The 6,646-nt window shown below is 42.1% G+C and overlaps 1 non-coding gene across 1 annotated transcript; it reads right to left on the minus strand.

Annotated features, from left to right (window-relative positions):
* Positions 1 to 2,398: 2,398 nt before the first annotated feature.
* On the minus strand, positions 2,399 to 2,514 carry LOC129861548 (U5 spliceosomal RNA). The gene has a single exon (XR_008760620.1). It is a non-coding gene; the product is annotated as a U5 spliceosomal RNA (small nuclear RNA).
* Between the last annotated feature and the right edge of the window lie 4,132 nt (positions 2,515 to 6,646).

Raw genomic sequence — 6,646 nt, forward strand, 5'->3', positions numbered from 1 at the left:
CCCTGACCTCAATCCCATAGAAAATGTGTGGACAGAACTGAAAAAGCGTATGCGAGCAAAGAGGCCTACAAACCTGATCAGTTACACCAGCTCTGTCAGGAGGAAGGGGCCAAAATTCACCCAACTTATTGTGGTAAGCTTGTGGAAGGCTACACCAAACGTTTGACCCAAGTTAAACAATTTAAAGGCAATGCTACCAAATACGAATTGAGTGTATATAAACTTCTGACCCACTGGGAATGTGATGAAAGAAATAAAAATTGAAATAAATAATTCTCTCTACTATTATTCTGACATTTCATATTCTTAAAATAAAGTGGTGATCCTAACTGACCTAAGACAAGGAATTTCTACTAGGATTAAATGTCAGGAATTGTGAAAAACTGAGTTTAAATGTATTTGGCTAAGGTGTATGTAAACTTCCAAATTCAACTGTATGAGGATATATGTCACTACCCGAGGCTTGATAACAAAAGGACCAGAGGGTTCAGAAATGCAACGGACCACCTGGCAGCCTTCAGGTATGTGTGGGACCTTTTGCTAGCGAACTGTAGTGGCAGGTTCATCCCTAGCGACTACGTCACAGTGGATGAGCAGGTTGTGCCGTTCCGGGGCAGAAGCAGGTTCACACAGTACATGCCCAGCAAGCCTGCCAAATATGGCATAAAGGTCTTCTGGCTATGTGATGCAAGAGTCCCCTATGCTATTGATGGCATAGTCTACACAGGCAGGCAGACAGCCAGGAGAGGAGGCTCAGAAGAACCTTGGAGAGAGTGTTGTCTGAAAGTTGTGCAGTGAAATTAGACAAATAGGTGAAGTATGCTCTCTAAGTATTATTGCAATACCTCTCTCAGACTTTTAAAAATATTTTCTAGTGTGTATTTTAAAATTAAATTACATTATTGTAAGACGTTGTATTATTACAAAAAAATTATAGAATAAAAATTCCAAATTTATAATTTGGTAAATAAAGTAAATTGATAATTTGTTTGTTTTGAATCACAGGTTGCAACATCACAATGGACAACTTCTTTACTAGTGTCTTTTTGACAGAGTACCTCTTGGAAAATAACTTGACAATTGTGGGGACTCTTCGCCCAAACAAGCCGGACATACCACCAATTATGATGCCATCCAAGTTCAGAAAGATGCATAGCTCCGAGTTTGGTTTTAATGTCAATTTGACCATGGTGAGTTACGTGCCCGAAGCAGCGAAAGGCTGTTGTCCTCCTGAGCACCCTGCATGACGACAAAGTGGCGGATGAGGCCAGTGCGAACAAGAAGCCAGAGATGATCCAATACTATAACTGCACAAAAGGAGTAGTGGACATTATAGATCAGATGGTGCGTAATTACACATGCAAACGCCAGACAAGGCGGTAGCCAATGGTGCTGTGGTACAAGCTGCTGGATGTTGCCAACCCCAACTTCATGGGAGGTGTGAACAGCTGGAGCTGGTCAAAGAGCTTGTGATCCCACACATGCAGAGGCGCATGGAAGGCTGTTGCAACCTACCAAAGGTTATCACTGAGGCAATGGAAAGATGTGGAGTGATGAAAGAGAGCCATGCCCCCACCACTCAGAGCAGCCAGTGCCAGAAGAGGTGCCAGTTCTTCCCAAGCTTTCACAATTGTTGTTCACAATAAGTTCACAATTGTTGTTCACAATAAGTTCACAATTGTTGTCATTTATATTGATGATGAACTTTGGATTTGTAAATAAATGTTTTGAAATATTATAAAACATGTTTAGAGTGGATTTATTTTGTTATTCACACAAAAAGGTTGAATGTGAAACTTTGATTGTAAGAAAAATATGCTAATATTTTCAAAAGCCCTTGTGAATTTTCATAATATGTCATCATTGAAATGTGTATCAACCTTTTGAAGAGCTACTAAAAACATTTCAAATAATAAAAGGATTACTGAAAGGTCCAAATCATCACTAAAAATAATTATGTTCCACAAAATTGATAATATTTTAGACCCATATAAATAAAACACAGATATTACATTATCGTGTCATTTTGGCCTGGCAAATGCATTCTTGGGGCGTCATGTTTACTATGCAGCCTTACTATGCAGCCAAACATGTTCTTTATGCCCAATGGCAAAATGTGTAGAATTGCAGGAAATTAACTTTAAAACGTACATTTTTCTTGCCATGAAGAGGGGGGCCACTAAAAAATATACTGTTTAGGGCCACCAAAAACGCAAGAGCTGGTCCTGAATATCAACTGGTTTTGCATTGAAACCCAAATTGGGCCAGGTTGTCTCAGTCGAGAGTTAAAAACAACTGAATTAGATGAAAATCATCCAGACATTTAGGAAACAGAACAACACCACCTGGAATACATAAATCTATCAGTAAGTCATGATTTTCATTCACAAAGAAAGGAAGCCCCGCCGTAAAGCAGGGCATCAAAAAATTAGTTGATACTCATAATGTTCCTCCCCACGGAAATCTTTAGTAAAAGGCGAAAGATTTATGCGATCTGAAGAGAAACCAGAGTTTACTACCTTGAAGAAAGTAAAATTGGTAAGGGATTCAAGGACATGACATTCCGTATTACGGTAAAAATAATCTCGGCACCCAGAAGCAAATCTTGTGCCCTGTTCAACGTGTCCAGCCATAAGAATGCATCGCAGAATATTAAGATAGTATAAATATATTCCAGTTTGAAAATATTACAGTTCAAATCGAACATTATTTCACGTAAGGTGCATGATGGGTAATTACCTACGCATGCGCAGTTGGATTTGCACTAGCGAATCTTGTTGGTAGGTGGCACTCTTGTGCTGATTTCGCCTTGCATTACGTTATAGTGTATCAGAGGTTCTGGAATCAACCATGAATAATAATTAAAAAAAACAGCTTCAGTTCCAAAGAGAAAAATGGCAATGTAAAAAGTTACAGAAATAAACAACAGCAGGTTCTTCTGCAAAGAATAATAATCCCCATGAGAACCTGGAAAGTTTCGAATAATACATTTTGTTTCAAATATGTTTTATTAGAGCAGAGGTATAAATGTATACAAATGTACATTTTGGTGTATGTGCTATTTACAAAATTACAACAGACAAGATTTTGACACATTTAAACAAAATGTATACATCAAAAACAGTTTTAAAAGTAAAAGAGAATGAACATTTAAAAATAAAACAGATTTGAGACAAGGCAACAAAAATAAACAAAAATATCCTGGTTACCCCCATCCACAGTTATCCCTGATAGCCACCCATCCAAACCCCGCTTCTTCCCATCCAAGAATTGAATTATGCTGACGCCTTAACCCCCCTTCTATCCCACCCCCCGACTCCCGCATTCCCTTACCACACTGGGTTCCACTCCTATCAGCTTAAAACAAGTAGAAGCAGCTCCAGTGGGAACACTGGGCAACTGAAGAGTGGAAAAACATTGCCTGGTTCGACGAATCCCGGTTCCTGTTGTGTCATGCTGATGGCAGAGTCAGGATTTGACGTAAGCAACATGAGTCCATGGCCCCATCCTGGCTGGTGTCAACAGTACAGGCTGGTGGCAGGGGTGTAATGGTGTGGGGAATGTTTTCCTGGCAAACGTTAGGCCCCTTGATACGAATCGAGCAACGCTTCCATAACCCTGAGAATTCAGGCTGTTCTGGAGGCAAAGGGGGGTACTAGATGGGTATACCTAATAAACTGGCAACTAAGTGTACAATAAGTAAGTATAATCTAAAGATGACGTGTAGAAATGTGATAACAACTGAAAATAATTATAGCAGTAATTAATGCTGCAGGTGGTAATATGTGCAACAGAATCCCCAAAACTAATTTACAGCGTTTTGGCTCTATATGGTCAAATGCACCATCTTAAAACCCCTTTCCACCAGGTTTCGGTTGGTGATGGTTGTTTACAGATTAGATCAGCTATTCTCAACTAGTGGGTCGCAACCCAAATTTTGGTCACATGAGGTTGTGAATGGGTTGCAATTATCTGAGTAAATTAAAAAAATAAATTCGTAATATATAATTGCTACATTTACTACCAATAAAGCACCCCCCCAAAAAATATGCAGGTTACATTTTGGCAACAAAAAAATAATAATGTAATCGGCCCGAGCTCAATCCCCGCATCCTAGCCATTAGTAATAATGTCTCATCGTAGTAATGTCTCATCGCAGAATGTCTGGACGATGGTCATCTAATCCATTCAGGGCCAGCTCGTCTTAAGTGACATAAGTGATTGCTTCCGACCAAAAAGGAACTCAGTCGTGGTCTCAATTTACTGTTGAGAGTTTAAATAGTAGAATACATAAGATGCAAGTTCGACATTTGGTTGTGCATCAGCAGTTTTTCTCTTGTTTTGTCAGTCACTATTAGTCACTCAATTAGCCATGTCAGCTAATCATTTTTAGATTGGTAAATTAGTATAGCCATTTATCTAAACTTGTAGTAATCATGGTCAAATATCTCACGGGCACGCAGGGCACGTGCAAAGTAGCCTTAACCTCCAGGGGGCCCACAATGATTTTGTTAACGGTCAGACACACCGAGAAATCTGTCTGCTGATAGGTACTTAGCACCTATACCCAGTGTCGGCAGTTCATTTTTGTTGTTAACATAGAACAGATTTACCTCCGATTTGCTTCTTTTAAATACTCCAGGCCACAAGGTGGCAGTAGCTTATTTGTCTTGTGCCTGCTGTAGCTAATGTACGCTAATTAGCAAGATGCGCTAATGTTATTGCTAGCTAGCTAGAATTTGTAGTAAACTTTTGTTAATACTAAAGCCAGATGACCACAACTAAATAACTAGCATATATACCCAGCTAGCACAGTGGATCTGGGCTGAGAGTTGGGGTACTCGGCTGAGAGTCAGACTCGGCCAACGTCATGTGGCTGTATGATTTACAACTGTCCCGTTGACGGAACGCTGATCCTTAAGAAGTTTTAACGTGTCCGACGAGAAAGATATACTGCTCTCCGGGGAACAGGCCTAGATCTCCGTCATTTGCGTGAAGAAAAGACAGAGGAAAAGAGGACGCTAATCGGGCTGCCTTTTGAGAATCCATAGGCGAGCGAGTAAACTCCCGCTGCCATCAATTCTAATTGCTAACATGCAATCATTGGAAAATAAGATTGATGACCTGCCATGTGCAACCAGAGTAAAAAGAACTCTAGACCACCTTTACTCCACACACAGAGATGAATACAAAGCTCCCCGCTGCCCTCCATTTGGCTAATCTGACCATAAATCTATCCTCCTGATTCCTGCTTACAAGAAAACACTAAAGCAGGAAGTACCAGTAACTTGCTTCAATACGGAAGTGGTCAGATGATGCGGATGCTACGCTACAGGACTGTTTTGCTAGCACAGACTGGAATATGTTCCGGGATTCATCCAATGGCATTGAGGAGTATACCACCTCAGTCATCGGCTTCATCAATAAGGGCATCGACGACGTTGTCCCCACAGTGGCCGTTTGTACATATCTCAACCAGAAGCCATGGATTACAGGCAACATCCGCATCGAGCTAAAGGCTAGAGCTGCCGCTTTCAAGGAGCGGTACACTAATCCGGACGCCTATAAGAAATCCCGTTATGCCCTCAGACGAACCATCAAACAAGGAAAGCGTCAATACAGGATTAAGATTGAATCCTCCTACACCGGCTCTGACGCACGTCGGATGTGGCAGGGCCTGACAACTATTATGGACTACAAAGCGAAACACAGATGCGAGTTGCCAAGTGACGTGAGCCTACCAGATGAGCAAAATGCCTTTTATGCTCGCTTCGAGGCAAGCAACACTGAAGCATGCACAAGAGCACCAGCTGTTCTGGATGACTGTGTGATAACGCTCTATGTAGCTGATGTGAGCGAGACCTTTAAACACGTCAACATTCACAAAGCCGGGGGCCAGATGGATTACCAGGTTGTGTACTCAAAGCATGCGCGGATAACTGGCAAGGGTCTTCACTGACATTTTCAACCTCTCCCTGACTGAATCTGTAATACCTACATATTTCAAACAGCCCACCATAGTCCCTGTGCCCAAGGAAGAGAAGGTAACCTGCCTAAATGATTACCGCCCCGTAGCACTCACGTCGGTAGCCATGAAGTGCTTTGAAAGGCAGGTCATAGCTCACATCAACAGCATCCTGCCAGATACCCTAGACCCACTCCAATTCGCATACCACCCCAACAGATACACAGATGATGCAATCGCACTACACACTGCCCTTTCCCACCTAGACAAAAGGAACACCTATGTGAGAATGCTGTTCATAGACTACAGCTCAGCTTTCAACACTATAGTGCCAACAAAGCTCATCACTAAGCTAAGGACCCTGGGACTAAACACCTCCCTCTGCAACTGGATCCTGGACTTCCTGACGGGCCGCCCCCAGGTGGTAAGGGTAGGCAACAGCACATCTGGCACGCTGTTCCTCAACACTGGGTGCCCTCAGGGGTGCATTCTTAGTCCCCTCCTGTACTACCTGTTTACCCACGACTGTGTGACCAAACACGACTCCAACACCATCATTACGTTTGGGAGGCCTGACAACGATGAGACAGCCTATAGGGAGGACCTGGCAGTGTGGTGGCAGGACAACAACCTCTCCCTCAATGTGAGCAAGACAAAGGAGCTGAGTTTGGACTACAGGAA

Source organism: Salvelinus fontinalis, chromosome 8 (genome assembly GCF_029448725.1).
Source record: "Salvelinus fontinalis isolate EN_2023a chromosome 8, ASM2944872v1, whole genome shotgun sequence".
Classification (NCBI taxonomy): domain Eukaryota; kingdom Metazoa; phylum Chordata; class Actinopteri; order Salmoniformes; family Salmonidae; genus Salvelinus; species Salvelinus fontinalis.